At 39.2% G+C, this 16,974-nt stretch overlaps 1 long non-coding RNA gene across 1 annotated transcript; it reads right to left on the reverse strand.

The window, feature by feature from the left end:
• Positions 1–273: 273 nt before the first annotated feature.
• Positions 274–16,734, reverse strand: LOC126095165 (uncharacterized). Its single transcript, XR_007521916.1, has 3 exons — positions 16,633–16,734; positions 9,404–9,527; positions 274–310 (listed from the first exon to the last, which is right to left on the reverse strand). It is a non-coding gene; the product is annotated as an uncharacterized LOC126095165 (long non-coding RNA).
• Between the last annotated feature and the right edge of the window lie 240 nt (positions 16,735–16,974).

Below are 16,974 nucleotides of genomic sequence, written 5' to 3' on the forward strand. Positions count from 1 at the left end.
AATTTAGATGTCCAAGTCCTTAGCTTTAGTAAAAGTGTGCTGAATGATGAAATCTGCTGCATTAGTGGAATTCGGAGAAAACCAATGCAGTCATCTAATTGTCTTCAAGTTTTCTGTCACTCTTCCTTAATGGTGCCACTGCTTCTCCATGAACTAATTTTCGGGTACAACTGTTTACTTATTTCAGCTGTAACTTTCCAGCAGATGCTGCATTTCTCTACAAATGTTACTTATGTTGTTAACAATGTTTGATTCACAAGAAATAAGTTCCTACTCACAAATCCAGTACGGTCTTGTGTTGCCTCAGAACCTGTAAACATAAGCAGTTTATTGTATTAGAGACTTAGTCCATGGAAAATTAACATGTTATTAATGAAGAAAGCATGAAGTCCAACAATACATGAAACTATGTGGACTACAGATTGAGAGTGAAAAATTGTGTCACAGCATAGAATTACTAGACGTAATATAAAATCATTACATAATCAGAAACTTGGATTTGGATTCCCGTTGATTACAAATATGACATACTTTCTTACATGAAGTGAGTAAACAAAATCTGGAAATTTTTCCAGTTGTACCACAAAAATTATGTATTCAGTAACAACTCACCGACAGCTGACCTAGAAAATACATGCTGTTAACTTTTCCTTCTTTCTGAAATCACAGCATATGCAATCAATAAAGTCTAAACTTGACATATGCAACTCTGGAACTGTGTAATACAAGAGCACAACATTTATAAATATAATGTAATCAATACCATACCGAAGGGAAGCTCGCTCCACTCATTTAAAACGCACTAATGTTCTTAATGTAATAAATGTTTATAACGTCTTATAACTTAGTCAAGCTTCAGATCAACAATGACTAAGCGATGAAGCAACATTAAGTAATAATCACAAACAGTTTTTTTCCAAATTTCAAAAACGAGAAAGAAGCATCAAGAGGGGGTGGAGACTGGGCACGAGTAAGCAGAATAATAAAGTAACATTAAACATCATCTAGAAGTAAAAATTAAAAAAATGACAATAATCAAACATTAGGTACACATTTTTCCACTCACTCATCAGGACTCAAGAAATGCAGAAGAAAGATAAGAATTCAAAGTCCAGCTTATGAAGTGGGTGGGGGGACTGGGAAGCCATTTTGTCCTATCCACACACATCTCAACAGCAGGATTATTTGATAAATTCCTGTTTACTCCAGTAATAATAATGGAAAACTTAGGAAAAATTTAACACATCAAATGACGCTATTCTTTAAATGTCATGTAACCAGTTACTTCCACAGTACCAAAATGATGATTGGTGTTAACATCCTGCCAACAATAATGTCATTAGAAAGACAACACAAGTTTGTGAAGGATGCAATATATTTCCTTCCCATGTGTGTCCAAAGCAAGGGAACCATTCCAATACTTGCCTTAATAGATTAAGGGAAGCCTTTGAATAAACCACTCCCTTTCAACATTTTGAGGACTAGAGTGGGAAACTGAGTTAACAGGTGTGCACACACTTTCATTCACAAGGACTTTTTTTTTCTTTATGTATAGGTCCACGCATAAGAAGAATTTCTTAATGAAACAGTTTTCATGCAAGGCTCTTTTCGTTATTTGTTTATTTTACGCAGCTGACCAATTCTGACCTTTTGACCATGTTGAGCATCACAGCTGTACTATTACTCATTTACTGTGTTGCGACCTGTTTCATCTGTTGAACTACATTAGGCTGCCTGGAGTTAAACAAAACAGGAAATTAGACTAAAGCTGCAGCACCTTCACAAATAAAATAAGTAACTCACAATGGTAACAACCCTATACTAAATCCTCACCGAGTTGCGCTAAAGTCATGTCATAAATGGTCTGGTAGTTACAGGTGGACGAAACGCAGAAACACTAACCATAAACATTCTGCCGACAGTCTGGCAAAAGTATAGCGAGCAAACATGGCATGCTGTGGATAGTAAACTGGCCAGACTGTGCCATTCCACAACTGAGTAAGAGAAGTCCCCAGGAGTGGGATAGACTTTTTGAAACTAGGAACATCTTGATGTAGATCAAGATCCCAGGTATCAACTCACCGAATGAACACTCATTCAGCCAGGTGGGTCCTCATTTGCGAGTAAAATTTTGTAATTTTGCCTAAGGTTCTAGAGCATTAAAACTGATACTTGTACGTACAGTGGCACTGTTACATAGTTGATAGGATATGAGTGTGCCGGGCTGAAGGTTATGGGTTCAAATCTCGTCAGCTGCTTCAAAACATTTATTTTTAAATGGTTATTGAAATGACTTTGATCATTATTTTTATCTATACTGGCTGTGCATTGGTGTCAAAAATGTATTTTTTGTTAGGTACAAGATGTGCATTTTTGTGGATGGGAATCGTCATTCAAACATTTGAAACACAGATGAAGATTTAAACAAAAGAAAGGATTATACATAAATGTGCAAAATGAGAAATAAAAATAATGAAGGCAACAGCAATCAAAAAAATATAAGTTGATCAAACAAAAGAAATTAAATCAAAATACAAGAAAATAATTAAAATCATGTGCACAAAGATTCCAAATGGCGGGGGTGGGGGAAGAGTAAATCTAAACATTTATTCAATAATTAAAATGACATGTAAAGGGTTAGAAATTTTATAAAGTTACATTTAAATCAATTACTTTATTAAAAATTTTGGCAACTGTTTAAAATTAAAATATTTTTAAGCACCTGACGAGATTCAAACCTGCAACCTTCTGCACATCAGGCTCACATATTACCCACCACAACCTGAAGATGTTCAACTAATGAAAACGGTCATAACACAATAAATTTGTAATAATACAGTTGAGATGGTTTTTATTGAGCATTAATTTTCAAACACTGTCATTTAAGTAGCACCAGAAGGTCATTAGAACATAGCCACAACATAACAACAGATAAAGCTTTTGGGAAATTGAATAATAATAATGAAGTAGAAATTACCTTACTGAAATATATATATATATATCTCTGCCCAACCTCTTTGCCTTTACATATGTCTGCTTGTGCCTGTGTATATGCGTATGGATGTGTGTGTGTGTGTGTGTGTGTGTGTGTGTGTGTGTGTGTGCGCGAGTGTATACCTGTCCTTTTTTCCCCCTAAGGTAAGTCTTTCCGCTCCCGGGATTGGAATGACTCCTTACCCTCTCCCTTAAAACCCAAATCCCTTCGTCTTTCCCTCTCCTTCCCTCTTTCCTGATGAGGCAACCGTTGGTTGCGAATGTTTGAATTTTGTGTGTATGTTTGTGTTTGTTTGTGTATCTATCGACCTGCCAGCGCTTTTGTTTGGTAAGTCTCATCATCTTTCTGCGACGGAGGAAGGAACTCTCCAAGACACTATCCAAATTGAACCATGCCTGGAACAGTTCCTTCCTCTGTCGCAGCGGGACCCACCTCCTCTTCCTCAAAATCACCCTCTCCTAACCTTCCAGGAATTTCTGACTTACAGCCTTGCCTCTCAATCCTTCTTAAAAAACCTTAATCCTACTCCCAACATCATCACTGCTGAAGCCCAGGCTATCCGTGATCTGAAGGCTGACCAATCCATCGTCATTCTTCCGGCGGACAAGGGTTCCACGACTGTGGTACTTGATCGTCGGGAGTATGTGGCTGAGGGACTGCGTCAGCTTTCAGACAACACTACTTACAAAGTTTGCCAAGGTAATCCCATTCCTGATGTCCAGGCGGAGCTTCAAGGAATCCTCAGAACCTTAGGCCCCCTAAAAAACCTTTCACCTGACTCCATCAACCTCCTGACCCCACAAACACCCCGCACCCCTACCTTCTGCCTTCTTCCTAAAATTCACAAACCCAATCATCCCGGCCGTCCCATTGTAGCTGGTTACCAAGCCTCCACAGAACGCATCTCTGCCTACGTAGATCAACACCTTCAACCCATTACATGCAGTCTCCCATCCTTCATCAAAGACACCAACCACTTTCTCGAACGCCTGGAATCCCTACCCAGTCTGTTACCCCCGGAAACCATCCTTGTAACCATTGATGCCACTTCCTTATACACAAATATTCCGCATGTCCAGGGCCTCGCTGCGATGGAGCACTTCCTTTCACGCCGATCACCTGCCACACTACCTAAAACCTCTTTCCTCATTACCTTAGCCAGCTTCATCCTGACCCACAACTTCTTCACTTTCGAAGGCCAGACATACCAACAATTAAAGGGAACAGCCATGGGTACCAGGATGGCGCCCTCGTACGCCAACCTGTTCATGGGTCGCTTAGAGGAAGCCTTCTTGGTTACCCAGGCCTGCCAACCCAAAGTTTGGTACAGATTTATTGATGACATTTTCATGATCTGGACTCACAGTGAAGAAGAACTCCAGAATTTCCTCTCCAACCTCAACTCCTTTGGTTCCATCAGATTCACCTGGTCCTACTCTAAATCCCATGCCACTTTCCTTGACGTTGACTTCCACCTCTCCAATGGCCAGCTTCACACGTCCGTCCACATCAAACCCACCAACAAGCAACAGTACCTCCATTATGACAGCTGCCACCCATTTCACATCAAACGGTCCCTTCCCTACAGCCTAGGTCTTTGTGGCAAACGAATCTGCTCCAGTCCGGAATTCTTAAACCATTACACCAACAACCTGAAAACAGCTTTTGCATCCCGTAACTACCCTCCCGACCTGGTACAGAAGCAAATAACCAGAGCCACTTCCTCATCTCCTCAAACCCGGAACCTTCCACAGAAGAACCCCAAAAGTGCCCCACTTGTGACAGGATACTTTCCGGGACTGGATCAGATTCTGAATGTGGCTCTCCAGCAGGGAACGACTTCCTCAAATCCTGCCCTGAAATGAGATCCATCCTTCATGAAATCCTCCCCACTCCACCTAGAGTGTCTTTGCGCCGTCCGCCTAACCTTCGTAACCTCTTAGTTCATCCCTATGAAATCCCCAAACCACCTTCCCTACCCTCTGGCTCCTACCCTTGTAACTGCCCCCGGTGTAAAACCTGTCCCATGCACCCTCCCACCACCACCTATTCCAGTCCTGTAACCCGGAAGGTGTACACGATCAAAGGCAGAGCCATGTGTGAAAGCACCCACGTGATTTACCAACTGACCTGCCTACACTGTAAAGCGTTCTATGTGGGAATGACCAGCAACAAACTGTCCATTCGCACGAATGGACACAGGCAGACAGTGTTTGTTGGTAATGAGGATCACCCTGTGGCTAAACATGCCTTGGTGCACGGCCAGCACATCTTGGCACAGTGTTACACCGTCCGGGTTATCTGGATACTTCCCACTAACACCAACCTGCCAGAACTCCGGAGATGGGAACTTGCCCTTCAGCATATCCTCTCTTCTCGCTATCCGCCAGGCCTCAATCTCCGCTAATTTCTAATTTCAATTTGCCGCCGCTCATACCTCACCTGTCTTTCTACAACATCTTTGCCTCTGTACTTCCGCCTCGACTGACATCTCTGCCCAAACTCTTTGCCTTTACAAATGTCTGCTTGTGTCTGTGTATATGCGGATGGATATGTGTGTGTGTGCGCGAGTGTATACCTGTCCTTTTTTCCCCCTAACATAAGTCTTTCCGCTCCCGGGATTGGAATGACTCCTTACCCTCTCCCTTAAAACCCAAATCCTTTCGTCTTTCCCTCTCCTTCCCTCTTTCCTGATGAGGCAATCGTTGGTTGCGAAAGCTTGAATTTTGTGTGTATGTTTGTGTTTGTTTGTGTGTCTATCGACCTGCCAGCGCTTTTGTTTGGTAAGTCTCATCATCTTTCTTTTTATATATATATAGAAGGGAACATTCCACGTGGGAAAAAATATATCTAAAAACAAAGATGATGTGACTTACCAAACGAAAGCGCTAGCACGTCGATAGACACACAAACAAACATAAACATACACTTTACAAAAAGAGAAAATAATACGACAGAAAAGATTTCGAAATGTAACAGTGACAATAACAAACGTAATTGTTGGGTTCAAATTAATGATATGAATGTAATAGAAGGAAACATTCCACGTGGGAAAAAATATATCTAAAAAAAAAAAATATATCTAAAAACAAAGATGATGTGATCTACCAAACGAAAGCGCTGGCACGTCGATAGACGTGCCAGCGCTTTCGTTTGGTAAGTCACATCATCTTTGTTTTTAGATATATATATAATGTACTTAGAGAGGGACAGAGATACTCAATCACTCGGGCATGGGCTGCAACTATTGTTATCATATCATTGGAAGGTTTAGCACTGTTCAGGCATATCTCCCAAATTCTTTGGGTCCTAGCACACTATTTTATCACAGAAAAGGAGCAGTGGATTGAGGGAATATGGATTGTGGATTTAGGCCATGCGGTACACCCAAAAACTTCTGCACCTACACTTACCAATATAAGATTTGGCTGTATTAACAATAAAATAGATGGTACAAATGCTGCCACTGCTATACCACTTTTAATTCAGAAACAATAAAGTATAGAACTTAAGGCTCTAACAGTAGGCTAACAGAGATAGAAGAAGAGTTAAATTAGAAAAGTATCGGAATCTGACAAAAAAAGCTCAAATAAAATAAAAATCAGGACAAGTGTTTTATTACAAATGAACAGAGCAGGGAGGGAATCCAGATGTAGGCATTTTTGGAAATAAGGAAATTAATAACAATGTAACAGATACAGAATAATCTCAGATAATATCAAAACTACAAAATGAATTTTCACTCTGCAGTTGTAAGTCCAATGACTTGAAATTTCGTGGCAGATCTAAACTGCCTGCCAGACTGCAGGAAATCAGGAATCATCACCTTTCACGGGAATGTGCTATATATATATAAACTCGGCTATCCAAGCACAACTCATAACCCATCCTTACAGGTTTACTTCTGCCAGCATCTAGTCTCCTATATTCTGTGAAAGTTTGGGGGTTAGGAGAAGAGTTACTGGCTGAAGTAAGGCTGTGGGGGCAGATAGGAATAGCAACACTCATTTCATAATGATATTTCATTGCAGTACACACACACACACACACACACACACACACACACACACACACACACACACACACATTCTCATGAAGACTCAGAAGACAGCTAAAAACAGTTAGATAAAGTGACAAATTACAGTAAATGCCTCTACAAAAATGATAAACAGAGATTTTAATGCAAAAGTAAACACTGATTCCTCTGTGTGACCTACTGCTACGGTACCAGATAAGAAAGATTTCATACAACAGCAGAATTTAGCAAGATGAGTAACATATTCATCTGCCAAAATCTTTTATAAAAGTAAATATACAAAATACACACATAAAAAAAACTTTTGCATCACCTCAGTTCCGAGAGTTTCAGAACCTGTACAGAAAATTGGAACAGAGATCAACGTAAACATCGTTTCCGCCCTTTTTACTGCTCATGAAAACCACACATTGCATGTTGTACCACCATACAGCGAGATCTTCAGAGGTGATAGTCCAGACTGCTGTACACACTGGTAGCACATCCTCTTGCACTGATGCATGCCCATATTTGTCATGGCATACTATTAACAAGTTCATCAAGGCACTGTTGGTCTAGATTGTCCCACTCCTCAACGGCAATTTGGCGTAGATCCCTCAGAGTGGTTGGTGGGTCACATTGGCCATAAACAGCCCTTTTCACTCTATTCCAGGCATGTTCGATAGAGTTCATGTCTGGAGAACATGCTGGCCACTCTGGTCGAGCGATGTCGTTATCCTGAAGGAAGTCATTCACAAGATGTGCATGATGGACACGCAAATTGTTGTCCATGAAGACGAATGCCATACCAATATGCTGCCGATATGGTTGCACTATTGGTTGGAGGATGGCATTCACGTGTCGTACAGCCTTTACAGTGCCTTCCATGACCACCAGCGGCGTATGTTGGCCCCACATAATGCCACCCCAAAACAACAGGGAACCTCCACCTTGCTACACTCGCTGGACTGTGTGTCTAAGGCGTTCAGCCTGACCGGGTTGCTCCAAATGTATCTCTTTCTGGTTAAAGGCATATGCGACACTAATCGGTGAAGAGAATGTGATGCCAATCCTGAGCAGTCCACTTGGCTTGTTGTTGGGCGCATCTGTACACTGCTGAATCGTCTCGTGGTTGTAAAGTTGGACCTCGCCATGGACATTGGGAGTGAAGTTGAGCATCATGCAGCCTATTGCGCACAGTTTGAGTTGTAACATGACGTCCTGTAGAGGTCATCCACTGCAGTAGTAGCCCTTGGGCGGCCGGAGTAAGGCATGTTCGTGTCTCTCTTTACCTCCATGTCCGAACAAAATCGCTTTGGTTCACTCCGAGACACCTGGACACTTCCCTTGTTGAGAGCCCTTCCTGGCACAAAGTAACAATGCAGAAGTGATCGAACTGCAGTATTGACCATCTAGGCATGCTTTAACTACAGACAATGCGAGTTGTATACCTCCTCCCTGGTGGAATAACTGGAACTGATCGGCTGTCGGAACCCCTCTCTCTAATAGGCGCTGCTCATGCAGGGTTGTTTACATCTTTGTGTGGGTTTAGTGACATCTCTGAACAGTCAAAGAGACTGTATCTGTGATACAATATCCACAGTCAACATCTATCTTCAGGAGTTCTAAGAACTGGGGTGATACAAAACTTTTTTTGATGTGTGTATATTTGTTAAGATTCAAATTGAACTAAAAATAGAATTGTACGTATCTGTGTAAAATAGAAAAGAAGTTGCTCTTAAGATAAGTCTTCAAAAGGAATTGAAAGCAATAAGAATATGAAGAAAACAAAACAAAAAATTACCTTGGGTAGATGCCTCATCTGATTAGTTAATAAGCAGATGACAAGTAATTAGCAACAGACAAAAAACTGTAGAAATATTACAAGCCATTTAAATGTTTGTATGAATCAGAAACACCAATAGTTAATACTGGAAGTAATTAAGGTAATGTGTAAGAAAGGAAAGGCAACTGGAGAAGATGTTCAACAGAATTGGTTAATGTTGGATAACAAGCAATACAAAGTCAAACAGAAAATTATTTATGGAACGTCTGCAGAAAAATAGATTTCCCTAATACCAAAACAAAGTTAAAATTATTCTACCTTATAACAAGCAATAATAATAATAATAATAATAATAATAATAATACCCTGTAGATCACTTTTGTCTTGTTAATATAGTACAAGATTTTCATAAACATTATCTAAAACCGTAGAGGGGAAAAAATTATTTTTTATATGTGAAGGATCAAGCTGGCTTTATAACTGGATGTAGTAAACTGGCCCCCATGACCTTGCTGACATGGAGTGGCTTGCTTGCCTCAACAATACAAATAATAGTACCCTAGGTGCAACCACAATGAAGGGGTGTGTGAGGAAAGGTCAAACTAACCTGTGGCTCCTGAATAGGATCACCAGCCTATTCAGTAGTTGCAGTGGCAAGGATCTGGATGACTGATTGATCAAGCCTTGCAATAATAGCCAACATGGACTTCCTATGCTGGTTCTGCAAAAACCTGCAAGAAAGAGGAAACTACAGCCATTATTCTTCCTGAGGGCATGTAGCTCTACTGTATGGCTTAATGACAATGACATCCTCTTGGGTAAGATATTCTGGAGGTAGAATAAGTCACCCATTTGGCTATCCAGGTGGGGACTGTTCAGGAGGACGACACCAAAAAGAACAAAACAGTTGTTCCACAGGGCTGAGTGTGGAATGTTAACATCCTTTAATCGGATAGGTACTATAGGTCAGAGAACTTACAAAGGGAAATGGACATGTTGAAGTTACATATACTGGGAATCAGTGGAGACTGATGGCAGGAAGATTAGTGCATCTGGTCAGGTGAATAACGTGTTATCAACACAAAATCAAATAGAAAGCAAGCATAAAAAGAATATGGGAATGCAGGTGACACACAATGAACAGTATACTGAATACTTTATTATAGCCAAGGTAAGACACAAAGTCAACACTCACCATAGTAGAACTTTATATGCCAACTATCTCTAACAAAAAGAAATTATTCAAATAGTAAGGTCAGACTGGAACTGGTGGTAGGAAAATAAAGAGAAAGAAAATTAGTAGGACAATGTGGACTGGAGGAAAGTAATGAAATGGATAGTGATCTGGTATAATTTTGCATTCCAAATACTTGTTTTAACAATCATGTAAGTAGGCTGTATACTTGGAAGATCTTTTCAGACTGTTTCAGACAAATTATACATTTGTAAGACATAGATTTCAAAATCAGAATTTAAACTGCACGATACTTTCAGAAGCAGATGTGGACTTTGGCCAATTTTAATCTGTTGTTGGTGACACACAAATTATGAAGAAATTGCAGAGAGTAAGAAATTTAAGGAGATGGGACCTAGGTATGTTGAAAGAACCATAGGTTGTTGAGAGTTTCGAAGGGATCATTAGGCAACAACTGACTGAAACGGGTGAAAGGAATACAAGAGAAGACAAACTGGTAGTTGTGATAGATGATACGAGGAAGGCAGAGCAGAGGATCATATATGTAAAAGTCAAGCTCTATATGAAAGCCCTGGATAACACAGGAGATATTGAATATAAATGACAAAATAAGAAAATATAAAAACGTAGCAAATGAAAGGAAATGCAGGCATCTAAAAAATGAAACTGACAGAAAGCACACAATGGCAAAGCAGGAATGGCAAGAGGACAAACACAAGGCTGCAGAAATGTGCATGACTAGGGGAAAGATAGATAAGCATATTTTAAAATTAAAGATAACTTTCAGAAAAAGAAAATAGGGACAAGCCAGTAACAACCAAAGGAGGGGTAACTGAAAGGTCGAATGAATACATACTGTGTGGTTATAATTAACTGATGATGTTCTGAATGCAGGACACTGAAACATTTTATGTATGTTTGTTAACTGATGCGCTGGTGGAGTATACAGGGGGAAAAAAAAAAAGAAAAAAAAAGAGTTCTACTTTCTGTCACCAGGTGGAAATATGGCACTGTAAGCAGTCAAATGAAAAATATTTCCTATTTTGACATGATGATGCTGCTTCTTGCTTGGGGAAGCATGTTGATTTATTTTGTGAAGTGACTGTTAGTGTGAAGGGTTAAGAAGGTTGACGTTTTCCATATGAAACGCAATTGCTATTGAGAAGAAAAACCATACAATGTTGGTAAAGTTGATTGATCAGAATGGCACCAATAACAGGGGTGCAATGCAAGAATATTGCCAACAGAAACAGCTGAGAACAGGCCTCATATTAATAAATCTGCTACAGAATATGATCAAGAAATTTGATGAAACAAGTGGAATAGGTGGTGCAGCGGTGTTCTACTACACACGTTGTGCTGGAACATCCATTGCACTAAGCTTATGAGACTCTGTGATGTGGTTTCAGAAGGCTCTTCATTCTCAGACCCTTTTCCTGCAAGATGACGACGCCACACTGGCCTGTTCAAGTGTACTGTGATGCCTGCACACTATAAGGACCTCCTTGTGCAACACATGATTCCAGATTTTCAAGAATGCAACTGTGTCCATAACACTATTTTCATGGAAAATGGAGCGATACGTCACTTGCCAGGTGAAAGATCTGCTTCGAGAAACCTTCAGTAATGACCGCATCATCTCTAGAAAATTTCAAGATGCGTGTCGTTCCAGATGCCTTGACCTAAATCCATGTGACTGGTTGTGAATATATCTGACAGATGGTGTCTATCAGGGATCTATCCATACTGTTCCTGATCAGAAGAATAGCATAAGCTGACCTGTCACTCTGATTACACCGGATATGCTGCAAGCAACAGTTGACCACACCTTTTTTTGACTGCAGCATGTTGCAGAGCCCAGAGACTATATTACACAATGTTGTGTGGAAGTCAGAGGAACGAATCTCCTAAAATGTGTGTGCTCACGGTAATCAGCTCCCTGTTGTGTCAAAACAGCATATCTCTATTCCTTCCTCTTGTGAGAATAAGGTGGTGCGTACCTCCAAGTAACTAACTTATTTTAGAAACAGACATATTGGCAATTATGTTCTTCTGTCTCAAGTAAGTGCGTCTCAATTTTCGGATCAGCAAAATGTATGGGCATTTTGCTCTTCTGACTGCTTACTTCATGAAGTAAAATTGGAAATATCAGCAGAAACCATTATCTGATTGTTTTGCATAACACAATTTTGCTGCATTTGTGCACTATTTTCCTATGTGCTGAACGAGAAGTATATGTTGTCTACCAGCTAATAACAAAGCTTACAGTGCCAAGAGGAAACATTGCATCACATCTCATTGCTGAATCATTCATCTTTCCATGAATTCTTGAAACACTTTATGTATGACATTTCAAACTATTGCATTTCCCTTGCAAGAATCAGTAAGTAGAGAAACACTAGATAAACTATGAGTGCCCTTTGTAAGCACTGTCAATGCAGTCACATTGCTTTTATTGCGACATCACACTTTAGCTTTGTGAACTATTCACTGTGAAGAGGTTAGTATTGGTGTGTGATCTTTGTTAGATAAAAATGACTTCATGAGGAAGGAGAATAGTTAAGCTAATGATGCAAAATTACTGCACTGGAAGGAATTCAACACCTGATGAAGGTAAGATGAATTACTATTGATTTTACCTACAAGATAATTTATCTGTGGAGGTGCAGTTCATTAGCTTGACTGACTTACTTCCTAGTCATTGTTTACATATTTCAAAATTACAGAAGCAGAAAAAAAAAAAAGAATGGTGAAACCTCATCTGTAATACAAAACAGTTTCATTATGGGAACGGCTGCCAGAGTTAAGTGAAGAAGATTGTGCTTGATTCCGGTTCATCACATAATTACATTCCCGATAGCAACACAGATTCTTCATCAACAACATCACCATCTCTGAGGCCAAAGAAAAGGGGAGGTGCAGTTCAACTGCCAATGAAACCACGTTTAGAAAATCTAAGTAAGTAAAATGATAATCCGTTTCCACTGTGGGTCTTGTTTAATATTTCAAATACTCTTTTCTCAGTCATGAAATATTTGAATGTGTAGTTGCAGGAATGTAAGAAAAACAAACGAAACACATATAATGAGACTACCATTTTAATACGGTTGTGTATACACCTTTCCTTACTGGCTCTGGATTAGATTCTGATTTATTTCTTCTCCTAACTGAGATGTTACTAAAATAATTACGCAAGTGCATTTCAGTACATCCAAGGCCACACTTTTTGTCTCTGAGTGAACTGGTAGATACTGTCATAATTACCACACATTACAAGTTTCGTAATACAATGCGACTGTATAAGATTCATACCTGATTAATGTAATATATAATACAACATAAGACAATGTCAGTAACAATTTTCTCCTTTCCAGGCAATGTCACAAATGGGATAAATTATGTAAATCCCCATTCAATGACAAATCAGCTATTCATCCCTGATTCTTCAGTTTATCTGCACAAAGGTTTTGTGCTGTTAATGAACATGTGACAGGGGGAAGTAAATCCAGTGACTGTTGATTCTAATGATAAAAGACCTGGGCAATCTACATGGAGAAGGACATGAGAAAAATGAATAGGCAGTCAGGAAAGGCATACACATCAACTGCTAATAAAGAAGTGGCAGCCAGAACATTGAAGTACTAGCATTGTTCCAAATGCCTGAGAAAGCGTAGCGAGAACATCAGTGAGACTGAAGTAAGAGGGATGTTCCAAGGATTCTGGATGATGAAAGATACAGAGAAGCAGTAGCAGTATTTAGCTTCACTTATTATGGAGGTATCTAAAGAAAGGTCATGTTCTGCAGGTGTGCAGTCTCAAAGAAATGTGGCAAAGAAGTGTGACAAAGAAGTACTTTCTGTCGAAAGATGGTTATGAAGTTCAAATGTGTCTATGGTTTTTCCTTAGCACTTTTAATGTATCAGAAACATTTGTGCAAAACATACAAAAGAATATACCAATGTGTCTTTGAGCCTGGCCAGTCTTTAATGGAGTGTGAATCAGCCCATGCCCGTGTAGAAAGGGCGGCAAAAACTGTTAATATATGTGATCATTTATGGTGGTATAATGTTGTTCAGACTGTTATAAAACAAAGACTGTATGAAGCTGTTGAAATGAACCAGAAGGACTTCCTGGATTCTGGGGCTATGTAGAAAGAGATGTCGAAAAATACTAAAACTGACAGCAAAGTAAATTAAGTACAATGGCTTAAAGTGATGTCACTTCAAAATGGGAAAAGTGATGTTAATCACATCTTTTTCGAACATTTCAGTCATCAACAATTCAGAAGTTTGCCAGTTTCTGGAAAATCCCGTAATTCCGCTAGTCTTCCAGTTGGGACAGAAATACCATGGAACACTAAAACTTTGGGAAGAGGAGGTAAAATATCTCCTGTGGGAATGGTTGTGATGAAGTTAGCTAGGTTGCAAACATTCATTAGTGATGTTGGTACAAAAATCCACTAATATGCTTTTATTTAAGCTGTAACTGATCCCTTTTTAATGAGTAAACTAACTTGTTATTTTATATTTGGCAAAGTAAGTGCGTGTCTCCAATACGTAAAACCTCTATGTAGACTGATTCACTTAGAATCATAATTATGTATCTCCTTAGTGCTATATTAAACAATTAATAATGGCAAACCAGTAGGGCTATATTATCATCAGACAGCTTTTTAAGTGTATTCTTTAGTGTAGAAAATTTTCAATGAAGTTTCTATTACATCACTGAAACATGAAATTTAGGGCTTAAAATACTCTTCTTCATCTCTCTGGTAAAGTAGCTAAAATGGAGTTATGTTCCTCTGATCCTCGCACAGAGACATGGTGTAACTTTTACCCCTGTTCTAATAAATGTGCCAGAACTAGTTATCATGTGTTTGACCATTCCACCCCTTTTCTTGCAGCCACACAACATTCCGGCTGTTTACCTGATGACAGAACATAGAACATTTCTTATTTCTTTTTTTTTCCGGCATACTCCATGAATGCACCACCAATTAATGAACATACCTACATTGTTTCAGTGTCCAGTGATGTATAGAGCCCACACTGCAGCACTCTGAGCACCATCAATTTAATTATAACCACCCGTTATACACAAGTTACACATGTGAAATGAACTTTATGACTGTATTACAGTCAGGGAAGAGGAAGTACATGAAGATGAGAAGGATTCTATGATACTAAAAGAAGAATTTGATGGAGCACTGAAACACCGAAAGCCAAAACAAGGCATCTGGAATAGAAGCCATTCCTTCGGACTTATTAATATTCTTAGAAGATTCAGCCATGACAAAAACTATTCGACATGGTGTGCAAGGTGTATGAGACATGCAAAATACTCTCAGAGTTCAAGAAGAATGCAAAAGAAGAATTGAAAAACTGGTAGAAGTCGAGCTCTAGGAAATCCGGATTTTGTTCTAGAGATGTGTAGAAACACGAGAAGCAATACAGTCCATACAACTTACCTTAGAAGACAGGTAAAAGAAAGGGAAATCCACTTTTATAACATTTACTCATCTACAGAAGGTTTTTACGGTGTTCACTGGAATAACAGTCCTTGAAATTCTGAAGGTAGCAGGAATACAACATAGGGAATTAAATGTTATTTGAAACTTATAGAAACCAGACCGCAGGAAAGCAGCAGCTGAAAAAACTGAAAGAGATACAGATGTAACCTATCCTTAGTGGTATTCTCAATCTGTACACTGAGCAGGCAGTAAAGGCAACCAAGGAAAAATCTGGAAAAGGAATAGAAGTTTTTGGAGAAGGAATAAAAACTTTGAGGTCTGCAGATGACTATAGTCAGATACAACAAAGAACTGGGAAAAGCAGTTGAACAGAATGGATAGTATCTTGAAAAGAGGTTATAAGATGAACATCAACAAAAGTAAAACAATGTAAAGAAATGAAGATGAAATAAATCATGCTATCCAAAAGGAATTTGATTACGACAGGGTAGATGAGTTTTGCTATTGGGCAGCCTTGTACAGAAATGAAACGTGAATGATAAACATAACAGACAAGGGAACAGAAGATTACATGGGTGGATTGTTTAACTAATGAGGAGATACTGAAGCAAACTGGGGAAAAAATAAATTTAATGCACCAACTGACTAAATAAAGGGATGGTTAAATGATGCATCCTGGGACATGACAGAATTATCAATGTGGGACTGGAGGTGTGTAGGGTAAAAATTGTAGAGGAGACCCAAATTCAAATAAAAGGATCAGATTCAAATGGATATAAGTTGTTATAGTTATATACAGAGACGAGGCCTGCACAGGATAATGGTGGGCTGCATCAAACGAGTACAGTAACATAGCAAAATGGATCATTTGAATGTTATGAATGACAGTGCAGAACACAGTAGCAAGTATAACTGACACTGTCTCTGGGGCTTGCTGATTTTGAGAAATATGTTGACTGTTTCAATAAAATATTTACACCCAGCCCTTGAGAAAAAAGGTGTTGATTTAAAATATGTCAGTAAATTAAAAATCACATATCAATGCTGCAGTGTCCATTCATCAGAATAATGGGAAATTGGGAATTGAAGGAGGAGAGAGACAGCCCCAGACATTTTTTTCAAATCCATAAAATGAGCAAATGAAGAACGAATATGCGTCAATGGGACATACCTTAATCACTTGCGTCTTGCTGATGATACGCAGTTGCCCTCTACGGCAGGTGAACCCTTCAGCAACAGCTAATGGAAGAACTTAATACAGGAAGTTGGAAAGTAGTCCTGAAAATCAATTAGAATAAAACTAAAACAATTTACAACCAACACATAAAAAATGTATATATTAACAATGATACCGTGGTACCAGCTGATGATCTTTTGTATCTTGCACGCACAGCTATAGACATCCACATGGGTTGCAAAAGAAATAAATGGAACAGTCTAAGATACTAGTGAGATGAAAGGTCTGCACCACCACATCCAAAGAACACGAAGTAACACTCCTATGCTGTCATTA

The sequence above is a fragment of the Schistocerca cancellata genome, chromosome 8 (genome assembly GCF_023864275.1).
Source record: "Schistocerca cancellata isolate TAMUIC-IGC-003103 chromosome 8, iqSchCanc2.1, whole genome shotgun sequence".
Classification (NCBI taxonomy): domain Eukaryota; kingdom Metazoa; phylum Arthropoda; class Insecta; order Orthoptera; family Acrididae; genus Schistocerca; species Schistocerca cancellata.